This window comes from Miniopterus schreibersii (assembly GCF_964146895.1).
Source record: "Miniopterus schreibersii genome assembly, chromosome: 5".
Taxonomy (NCBI): domain Eukaryota; kingdom Metazoa; phylum Chordata; class Mammalia; order Chiroptera; family Miniopteridae; genus Miniopterus; species Miniopterus schreibersii.
Window position 1 is genome coordinate 59,446,830 of NC_138106.1, and position 12,160 is coordinate 59,458,989.

A 12,160-nucleotide genomic window follows, 5' to 3' on the forward strand; every position below is an offset into this window, starting at 1 on the left:
TGTTGGCAGAATATTCCTTTACACTATAATTATTCTACTAAAAAGGCTGCGTGGTTAACTTCTCACAACAGAGCACTCATGGACCTAATCTTGCTTCCACTTAGTTTTATTCTATTCTAAGTTTTAGACATTGTTTATTAATTAGAGAAATTACAGGAAAAAGTCAATAGAAGAAATAAGACAGCTATATAGAAGCCAAATAAAAATTAGGTTATGAAACAGCAATTAGCAGAAATTAAAGTAGAAGGGCACTAATTCATGAGCAAGCTCTCAGAGAAAGTAAATAATTAAAGAAGTATAACTTGTAAAAGAACAATTTTAAACATGAATCAATGTATTGTTCTTAATAAAAATTTTTTAATAAATATCCAAGACTTCAGAATTAAAAATATTAGATCTAAGAATCTGTGAAAATAACAAGATAAAATAATGATAAGTGATAGCAAGTCACAAGAAGTCATAAGAAGAATACATCTGATTATTAAAAACAAGTGTATGGATATCAAGACTTAGAAGGCACACGAAAATACAATGATATAAAAATCAGTTTGAGCCCAGCCGGGCGTGGCTCAGCGATTGAGCGTCGACCTAGAATCCAGTAGATCGGGGTTCGATTCCCGGTCAGGGCACAGGCCCCGGTTGCGGGCTCCATCCCCAGTAGGGGGACTGCCGGAGGCAGCTGATCAATGACTCCTTCATCATTGATGTTTCTCTCTCTCTCTCTCTCTCTCTCTCTCTCTCTCTCTCTCTCCTTTCTCTGAAATCAATAAAGGTATATTTTAAAAAATAAAAATAAAAATCAGGTTGAGTGGCAAAACCTCACATACTCAGTAATTAGTAAACTGAAAAGAAATCCTAATTCTTAGGTAAATAGAAACTCAGTCCAACATGCAATTGGGACCATCCCCTTACAATAAACATTTTTATCCTTGACTTATTAAGTGTTTTGTTAGGATGAACAAACATTCATCAAAAGAAGCAAAAAGCAACAATTAAACAGAAACAACCTAGTGTGTCCTAAACCATATTTTCAGCACTATTCTGGAATCTCTTCCAAAGCTAAGGTTTCGTGGTTGTCAAGCAGGATACTCTATCACAGGTGAGGAGAGCCAGGGAAATGACTCCCAGTGAACCTCAGCTTCTTAATGAAGACAGATGGTCTAGTCTGTATAGAGTGTAGAGCTGAATTACATTGGAATTTTAGATACTTCACATAATTGAAGTCACTTATTAGTCTCCATTTATAAGTTTTGCAAAACATCAAGCTGGATTTTTTGGGTAGTAGGCATATTTCTAAAGTTTGTGAGCTGTATTTGTAACATACCAGAGGAAGAATTTAGGACAGTCAGAGACACTCAATAATCTAGGCAAAAAAAAAAAAAAAAAGTGGGAATGACTTAAAGGTCACATAAATATTGCACAAAAACCTCTCTGAATGTATGCGAAAGAGAGCTGTAAAGTGTAAAGCCACATGAACCAAGTGTTTTGTTTTTCAAATATTTATATATATATACATATAAGTTGTAATTATGAAGAGTAATCACGTTTATGACGCAGTCGGACTTGTCAATGCAACTCTAGTTATACTTTGTTTCCTTAAACTCTCTCTCACAATTTGTACCAGTATTAGTGAATGATTGAATACTAATAATTATATAAGTTACTCTTCAATTAACTAGCACTAGAAAATCATCAATTAAGTAGGTATACTCCTAAATATACATGAGATTCAAAAGAAGGAAAAAAAAAACCCTACAAATATAAGAAATACAGGCAAGTTTTGAACCATCAAATATCCTTTAATGAGTATCAGTTGTACCCCTTTGGGTGTAATCGATATGGAAAACCTTTTGTGCCAACACACACTCTCCCCACACACATCCCTCTATAGGCTGTCAGGTGGTGAAGGCTTGTGCATCATTTACTGGAGAAGAAACCTGTTAGATTTTATACCAAGAAAAAGTCTTTTAAAATATTTATTCTAAACTGTTTATTTTATAATTGGAACCTGAGCCCCGTAAAGGTGACTCCACATGCTTAGGTTTAGAAAACCACTAGGTGGCAGAAAATATCATGTTACAGGTAAGCAAGGCTAATCACAGAATGTTCCCTTAATTAACATTTATTGAGTATTCAAAGGGTATCTGGCTCTAAGTGTCATAGCTGTAGAGAGGTTCTATGGAATGGTGTGCTGAGAGTTAATTTAGGAGCCCGAGTAGCTCACCTTCTGCCCTGACTCTGCTACCTCCTGGCAAGATGCCTCTTTAGGATATAACAGCTTCAATGTCTACATCTATAAAATAATGATAATAGTACAAGACATTCTTAAGTGAGATCATGTGTGATCAAGTTCAATCAGGTATAAAATACAAAGTTACCGCCATCTTCTTCTGAGTTAATCTCTTTAGGTATATTTAGGTTCAATAGAGTTTTTGGTTTCATTAGAACCACTGGGGAAAACTAATGAGATTAATTCTGTTTAGGCTTGAGAAGATACTCTAACCCTTTAGGACATGGGAGAGAAGGGTATGCCTGTGGGCCAAGTTAGTTTTTACAAACACTTTGAATGGACTGTATATATTATCATTTCCTCTGTGCCCACAGCCTCTTCCCAGAATGTTTTTCAAAGTTCTTCTGCAATAGTGATTTCCCCCTTTCCCTCCAAATAGCCACTTTCCCCTTAATACTTGACAATTGTTCGTCTATCCCAGGTCTCCTCCCTGTTCTATCACAATAACTTTCTTGGCTTGCTCTCCTCATAGCTTCTTCTCTCAATAACTGGGATTTTCTAATCTCCACCCCAGGGTTCAGGCTCACCCAGTGCTCCGAGATCAACCAGCAAGAAAGCATGTTTCTTCGCATAAGAATATTATCCAAAATTATGGGGTCAGCATTTTTTAAAAAAGGCGGTTATTACTATGCTGAAAATATTTTACGGAAGTAGTGGGAAACCAAAGTATTGAGGAACATGTGAGAGAGTCAAGTGGTGGCTCTTTTTCAGATACTTATTCTCCCACCAGACAGGAGCCCAGGCCCCTCCCACGTGAGCTATGTGGGAACCTTAGCTCCAAACCTCAGTTTCTTGACTGTGTTGCTTCTAGATCTCTTTGATGTGACCTACCTGCTTTGATATCTAAGTTGTGCCTTCTCTCAACCGAGACTAAATGGTTGATGTGCCCTGATTCCATCTTGCTGACTTCCTTGTCACCCACTGCTTATCTAAAGTACCACAAATTGTCCATTACTGCACTGAAAGGATACTGTTTTGTCATCTCCACAGTCCTTCCTTGCAGTGTTATCTGCCTGATCTTGATTTAAACTCTTCTAATCTCAAAGGATCGCACAAACCCAACTGTTGTGTGAAAGGCAGTGGTGGTAATAGGGGGATGGTTGGAAGAATGTTGGGTACAACTGGACTGAAAGCCCCCACCCCCAGCCTTTTAGGGTGATTTAGACAATTAGCTGGGAATCTTCACTGAAATAAACAACACAAGGTATCAGGCTAGTTTCCTACTGGTTTTATATCAACAAATAGCCTGGCTAAATTCAGGAATTCACCCCACCTCCATCTCCCTTCAACATTTATAAATCAGTAACCTAACCCTTTGCTAAAAGTGATGTTAAATAATACATGCTTAATGCGTTAGTTTGGGTTCCCTGGGAAACAGGCTCTGAGATGAAGATTTGTGTTCAGGAAGATTACTGGGGCATGCTCTCCAGAACAACTGCTCTCAGGAGTGAGGGAAGAAATGTAGATGCAACAAAGGCTTCAGAGGAAGCTCTGGCGCTGGGATAGCCCTTTAGAGTGGTTCTGAAGTGAAGCAAAGAGGCCTACCCTTGCCTGGCCGGGCTTGGCTCAGCGGTTGAGCTTCGACCTAGGATCCAGGCGATCAGGGTTCGATTCCTGGTCAGGGCACATGCCCAGGTTGTGGGCTGCAACTGATCAATGACTCTCTCATCATTGATGTTTCTATCTCTCTCTCTCTCTCCTTTCCTCTCTCTGAAATCAATAAAGATATATTAAAAAAAAAAAAAAGAGGCCTAGCCTTTTAATGCCACACTGATTAGTCCTTGCAGGTGGACTGCCCACAGGAGGGTATGTAAACCTGGTTGAGTCACCTTCCCTTCCCTGAGGGCAATTGCTAGACAGACTGAGCTGCAAGCAGCCTGCAAACAATGTCCCTTGGAGCTGACAAAATGTATGCCTGAGTCCTGAAGGAGGACCTGGACAGTTCCCCACAGCATATACATGCATGTGTGGGCACCCATACACACACATTTATACATATTACTCATACACAATACACATATGTATGCATATGCATACACATGCACACACATGCATAAGTACATATACATATACGCACATACATGCATATACATATGCAGCCAGGTTGCTGCGTATCACGGTACCTCGACCTCACCCAACAGCTTCCTTGATTTGTTATTTAAATACAAAATTCTCCAAGAAAGAAGTTGGTACTGTTTCAAAGTTCAAACCTTCTGGAAATTCCAAGTTCAAACCAGGTTATTTTACACTGTACTCAGTACCAAAAAGTGATTTTAGGATCTTTAAAAATAGCATTTTCCCTACCTTCACATTTTCACCACTACCCCACAGCCTCACCAGAAAGCTTTTATAATAAATTATTTGAAATATTTCTAAAGCCATTTCTTTCACAGAGAGAACCATAGCCTCGTGTACAAAAATCTATATCTCAGCTAATGGCTAAGAATTACCCTGACTAAGGCATAATGAGGTCACCGTGTTAGGTTAATACTAAGGGTATTTCTCTTTAGCCTTTTGGGTCTAAGTGTCGGACTGGTTATTCCTCTGTGTTAAAAATCCTATATTCTTTTTCATTTATAATAAAAAATTCCATTAAAGTGGCATCCTGACCATAATCTCTAACCTTGGACTCAATTGTTTAGTCCATTTTTGTTCCCAGCTGACACTGTCAAAAAACTTAAGAAAAAAAAAGATTTTGATGATGCTAAATTCGAATTCCTCTTTTTTTTGTTATTGTAATGAATTTGTTACTGAATTAGTTGGATTAATTAGTTAAATTTCCTATCTTAGTAGAAAAATACATTAACATAATACATCTTATATTATGACAAATTATATCTTACTGCAGTCAGTGAAATGAATGTTTTGGGTCAAACTATGTTACACAATGATATTTGAACTGATTACAATGTAAGTCAAATTAGTTGTTAAGAGCTGGTGTTTGTCTTCACAAACACTGAATTTTTTTTCCTCTGGTAACTTGTCAAGATCAGGGTCAGATTCTCCAATAATATTTTTCTAAGGTGTCTAGGACACTCTGGACCAAAAACCGGAGCTCTCTCTTCTGATCTCATGATTTCATTTTTATCATTTGCATTATTGGCATTCTCAATGACTGATTATTATCTTTGGCATAGTGGTGGGCATTAAAAAAATGGTAAGATATAAGGTAAGATAAGAATCTGAGAATGTGCTCGTAATTGGAAAGTGTAAAACAATAGTTAATAGATAACATTTATTTACTACTTAATATGTGGTGGGCAGTGTACTAAGAGCTTCAGTATTTTAACAAAATACTGGGATTTTTTCTGAATTTTGCTGAAACTGAGGCACAGAGAGGATATGCCCAAAGTCACATATCTAGAGACCTTGCGATTTTAGCCGGGCAGCCTGCTCCAGAATAAATGTTCTTTACACCATTACATCATAGTTGCTGTTGCTTCTTCTTTTTCTAATCTTCACCGGAGGATATTTTTTCCATTGCTTTTCAGAGAGAGTGGAAGGGAGAGAGAAACATCGATGTAAGAGAGACATATCAACTAGTTGCTTCCCGAATGTACTCCAACCAGGGCTGGGGCTCGAGACTGCAACTGAGGTACGTGCCCTTGGCTGGAATCGAACCCAGGACCCTTCAGTCCAAGAGCCAACACTCTAACCACTGAGCCAAACCGGCTAGGGGAGCAGTTGTTTTTAATTAAGAGAATTTTAGAAGAAACATTATATTCCCCTCTCCATTTTTGTATTTTTGAATATTTCCTATGTGGTAAAAATTATTATTTCTGATTTTTTCTTGAAATATAAAGGAGTACTATAGGGAAAAAAAGAACATTGGCCAAAAACCTATGATTAAAGTAGGAAGGCAAGGTTTTAAAGGTATGTAGATAACAATGTGTAAGAAACTGGGTCACTTTCCAATCTTTCCTCATAAAAAGTCTAGAACTTGGGAGTATGGTGAGGAAGGAGCTCAGAGCTAGAAATACTAGTGTTGGGTACTACTTTCACATTTTAAAATTGTAGGCCTTTGGCTTTGCTAATGTTCTACTTGAACCAGAGGTTGGGGAAAAGGTGCAATGGACTAAGCAAGAGCCACATTTGTTGGAACTAGTGATATGGAGCTGATCAATAATGGCTGATACATGTGAGACCTTAATCTTGCTTATGCTACAAATCTCCTGCATGCTAAATGCTATGAAGTTCAGAAAGAGTCCATATCTGACTCAGAGTAGCAAATTTATCCTTGGGGTAGAAGGGGGTTTAGGCCTTGGGAAAATGGGCCTCAGTAAGAGTGTAATTAATACTCATTGTCCTTGTCTGCTTCTCTTGCCGTCTCTTCAACACCTTTGACTATTGGCCATTGTGGTTTTGTCTTTGAGACAAATAGTGGTCTTAGTGTACTATGTAGAAAGCATCTTTCTAACACTATCCAGCTATCTTACTCCATTTAGGCTGCTGTAACAAAATACCAGACTGAGTAGCTTATAAACAGCAGAAATTTATTGCTCCCACTTCTGAAGGCTGAAAGTTCAAGATCAAGGGGCCAGCAGAGTCAGGTGCGGACTTTCTTATGGGTCCCAGAGTTCTTGTTGTATCCTCACAGTGTGGATAAGGCTGGAGAACTCTGTGGGATCTCTTTTATAAGAATACTAATCCCATTCATGAGAACTCTAACTGCATGACCTAAGCACCTGCTCAAGGCCCCTCACCTAACACAATCACTTTCTAAAACTATTTACATTAGGATTCCAGCACGTGAATTTTAGGGGGACACAAACATTCAGACCTTATAAGCTTTACTTTTTGGTGCCAGCCTAATATTTTATCTAGCAAATAATGTTTTCCCTTTGACAGAACATTTTCCTTCTCTTCCTTCTTTGATACACCCTTCCACCCCCAGTTTAAGCAGCTAGGTTCTTTGAGCTCATCGCTTCATTGGAAGAATGTAACAAAGTGAGAAAGAGAAACCAAAAGTATCTTTCTGTTTGTTTTTTGTCTGAAAAACGCTGCGGTACTTTGGGAAACCATCACAAGAGAAAGACAGACCTCTTTCTCAAGACTCCCCAGAGGAAAAACATCCCCCAAACCTGCACTGAAGATGCAGAGAGACTAAGGAAATGAGCAGAGAGGATATGAGGATGGGAAGATGGCTGGATCTGAAAAGGCTGATCCAGCCAGGAATAAGGGATGTCTTGGAACAGGAACACTGTGAGAAGTATTGCCAAGTGTCCAAGGGCATCCTGAGAGTGAAGCCTGTGTCTGTCATCCAGGGACTCTGCTAGTTGACTTTCCCATTGGAGCCTAATGAGGATTTCTCTTGCTGGGTGATTGTCCAGCAGGAGGGCTATTGCCCTTCTTTGTCCAAGCCTTTAATCAAATCCAGCCTCTGTCCAACTACACAGTATAAATAAATATCCCTCTTTCCCCCAGTTTTCAGCATTCATGGAAGAAGAGTGTGTCTTTGAAAACTTAGATCAGGTTGGTGGAATAGAAACCCTGGATGGAACTAGCACAAGGTGCCCAACAGTTCATAAGCAGGGACAATGTAAAGCCCATACTCCTATTTACTTTAAAAAAAAAAAAATCAAAATAGTTACCTTACTTGTTAAAATGACATTTTATTCTTTTTGCCCTACCTTTTTATCTCCTTACTTATTTGGATGTTTCTTTTCAATCATTGCTCCTTTATGCATATTCTTTAAATGTTGGTGTTTCATGGTCCCCTTTCATTTCTCTTCTCTTTTTATTTTACACAATTTGGGGGGATAGTGAGCTTATCCACTCTCATGACATTACCTTTAATATTGCAAAGATTCTCAAATCTATTCCACTAGCCTAGACTCCATTCTAAGCTCTGGTTCCACATACAAAAGTGCTCAACAAACATCTCCTCTTTGATGTACCACAGACAGTTTCAGACTCAGAACAGCTATGACTGAGATCATTATTTTCCCCACTCCCAACTTTCTCCTCCTGTGTCTTAAAGAATGTCACCACCATTTTCCTAGTCTTTCAGGTTAGAAACCTGGCAATTTTTCCTGTGGTCTTCTCCCCCATCCTCATATCCAATGGCCTTCTAATTTAGATCCTTCTACATTTGTAGAATTCTGACCCTTAATACTTTCTTGTATGGATCACTATCATCAACTCTGTACAGACTTTCTGCCTCTATTCTCCAATATTCTCAAAAATGCAAATATATTTATGTTCCTCTCCACATAGCCTTTTGGATGAAATCTTCAATCTTAAGAAGTCCTAAAAGGACCATGCTGAGGTTAGAGGTTAGGGTGGTCTTACTGAGGCCAAAGGTTGGTAGACAAGGAGGGCAGGTTTGATTAACACAGAGCTGGCCTAGGAGTTAAGGATTTCAGGCTTTGTTTGGACTTCAATTTATTACATCATGAGAGCAGATTGTTGGCCTCCTTCAGGCATAAGTTCAATTTTGCAGCTTCCTTGGGCACCTTTGGAAGTCTCAGAAATAGTATTCAATGCTACAATAATTCTATGTAAAAGGAAATTTTATGTGGTCAAGTGGTGGGTAAAGGATCTTGCTGTGGAGACAGAGACAATAAAGCAAAGATCAGAAGACCTTTGTGCCCCTGCTATCTATCTGGAGTTTACATGAGCCACATAACCCACCATATTCTATATTTTAGATATCACTTTAGGGATGAGAAGGGGGAAGAATGGAAATCTGAAGTACGTAAAACAGATTCATCCAAAGGAGATTTTTAAAGTAGTTGGATAGGGAAATGAAATTCTGGTAGATTAAATGTTTAAAATGAATAGAGATAGTATAAACTAGGAAAATCAAAGTAGTATAGTCAACAAGTATAAATCGCTACTACTACTTAGCAGGATGGTAGTTCAAAAGGAAGATTAGGCATATTTTAGAGATTAAAGGAACCATAGATCATTTGCATATTTGAATGTCCCTCCTTTATGGTGGTGAGTCCTCTGCCTTCTGGGTTCTCCCTCCCTCCCTCCCTCCCTCCCTCCCTCCCTCCCTCCCTCCCTCCCTCCCTCCCTCCCTCCCTCCCTCCCTCTCCTTCCTTCCTTCCTTCCTTCCTTCCTTCCTTCCTTCCTTCCTTCCTTCCTTCCTTCCTTCCTTCCTTCTTCCTCTCTCTCTTTCTCTGTCTTTCCATCTCTCTCTTTCTTTCAATAAAATCATTTCTACTACCAAAGCAAAAGACTTTTCTGTTTTCTTTTCCTCTTTTTCCACTTTTAGTTCTCAAAGTGATCTTCCTTGCTCAGCCTTGCACATACCCCACATCTCCTACTCGAAAGGAGAAAGGAGAAAGTTTGCCTGTTATATGCAGGAGGCTCACACTGGACCCTGTTCCAGGCCCCTATTTGCCTGAGATATGTTTTTTTCCTTTACCTTTTACCACTTTTAAGACAGGAAAATTCTCACAGTCAAAATGTCTTACAAGTTTCCAGGCAGAGGAGAGAGTTGTAGAGTTGTGCCTGCTGTCATTTCTTAAACATGCGGGAACTAAGTGATGCATCATGATAGCTCTACATTCTATTGTCTCTCAGTTGAGCTTTTTTGCATTGATTACAAGTGGTTGAATTTAACCTTAAATTTGGGTTCCTAATTCTTTGCTTAGAATGTGTGCAAAAAAATATGACTTTATGATGCAGTACTGAAATAAAAATAAATCCTGTACATAGAAGATTGCCTGTCATGTACACCAGGCGATGGAATTAAAGGGTATTGAACTTGCAAAATCTCTTGGAACAGATCACAGGCTTTTCAAAGCAGGAGAAGTTAGCATGGTTAATTTGTTTTCACATAGGGCCATTATTTAGTTACCATTATTTAGTTATAGAATATCGACCTATCAAAAGTTTATGGCTAACTGTTAGGAGAAGTTGTTTGATCTAAATTACACATTACTACATGTAACTGAATACTGGAAAAAACAAAACTCTGAGTTTAACCAAATAGGAAATGTAGAGGAGGAAATCCTAATATAATTTGATATGGCTTGAAATTTACTGTCAATCTTAAAAGAAGTCAAGACCACAGGCACTGGTGAAAAGCTAAATATAACCAACCGCCAAATGACGGAAAGTGATTTAGAAGGATCTTTAGACCCTCTAGACAATCATAGGCAAATATTGTCAAGAAGGTTTAGATGCAAATTCCAATTTGGTATTGAAAAGAGACAGTTTAGTTAGTTTTAAAAGAAATAAGTACATTTAATGTAGTGTTTCCATTTTTCCCCCTGGAAAGCTCTTATGAAGTAGATAGTGTGTCTTATAATCAGTGGCCTCTTAGACTCAAGAAAATGTGGAAGTTATGTTGCTCCCCCTACTTCATGATCTTGTATCTGCTTTCCAGGTGATCTCTCAATGCTCCTACCTATCACTGTACAATTCAGCTACCCCGAACAACTCCCGGCTCTGTAAATATACTATGCTTTCTCGACTTTTTAGACCTAATGCACATCCCCTGCCTTCTCCCCATGCTCAAATGCAATCTTTCTGGCACACTCTTAATCATACTTTAAGGCTCAGCTCAGACATCGCTTTTCTAGAAAATCTTCCCTATGTCCCATCCCCATATTGCTTTATCTTTGGCACTGCACTTACATTGCAATCTTATATTTTCACATGTAGCAATTCAATGACACATAAACAAAAGCAAACATATGTTTCATGCAGCATGGCCCTTAAATGGAAGCCAAATTCTTCATCTGGTGCTTAGCTGAAGAATCTATGATCTGTTTCCATACTGGGGGTGTGCTATCACAATGTGTGATAGATTTAGTGAGTCATTACAATTTGTTGTATAGGGTTGCAGCCCTCATTTTGCAGAGCTTGTTCTAGATATTTTAAGCAGGGAGAGCTATAACTCAAGGAACCAGTCCCATACATATTCATCACAGTGCTAGAGGCATAAGGCTGATAAGGCTGAATCTTTCCGAGTAAGCTCCAGAATAAGACTGCTACCTGGCCTGCCAAGGATGCTGCTGCTTCTCTCACAGTAGGATAGTGGGATTAGGAGTCCACTGCTGACCTGTTGAATTCAAGAACACAGTGCCATAGCTGCCATTCAGCGGCCGGGAAGCCACCACTATCTCCACTGCACCTACTTTTAGATCCCCACAGAGCTTGATTGAGATAAATACTGGAACACAATGGGGGAAAACCCAGGGTCTCAAGGACTGTGCTTCTGAGCAGCAAGCAGCAGGAAGATGGGTTCTTCCTCACTTGTGAATTCAGGACAAAAAGACTGAGCCAATCTGCACCAAGAAACCTGGCAGTAAGGGATTCTGGGCAAAGCAGTTTTTGTTCTCCAACTGGTGCATGTCAGAAGGGTGCTTTAGGAAGCTAAATTGGATGCTGAATGCTAATTCCCTATGTCCCCATAACCAGGTGTACTGTGCATTTCAAGCAGGGTTAGGACCTTTCTTGGGTAATTTTCTTTTTGCATTAAAACCTACATAACTGCATATCTCACATAACTGCAAATCCATGACATATTCTAGGACAAAGCCCTCTTTGTCTTTCCATAGATGTTCAGCTCTTCACAGAAACTGCGCTCTACTCATCTTTGTCTAGTGCTGTGTCTTGTCTAATGAATGACTGTATGAATCAATAAGCCAGTGAGCCCTGGCTGGGCGGCTCAGTTGGTTGGAGCTTTGTCTGGTACACCAAAAGGTTTAGGGTTTGTTCCCCAGTTGGGGTGCGTATGGGAGAAAACCAATGTATATTTCTCTCTCACCTCTCTCTCTCTCTCCCTCCCTCTCTAAAATCAATAAACATATCCTCCAGTAAGGATAAAAAAATAAAATAATAAAATAAACCAGTGAATGATAGAAAAGGTGTGTCTTTTTGTACTTTTTAAATTGACAAGTCCCTTTGACT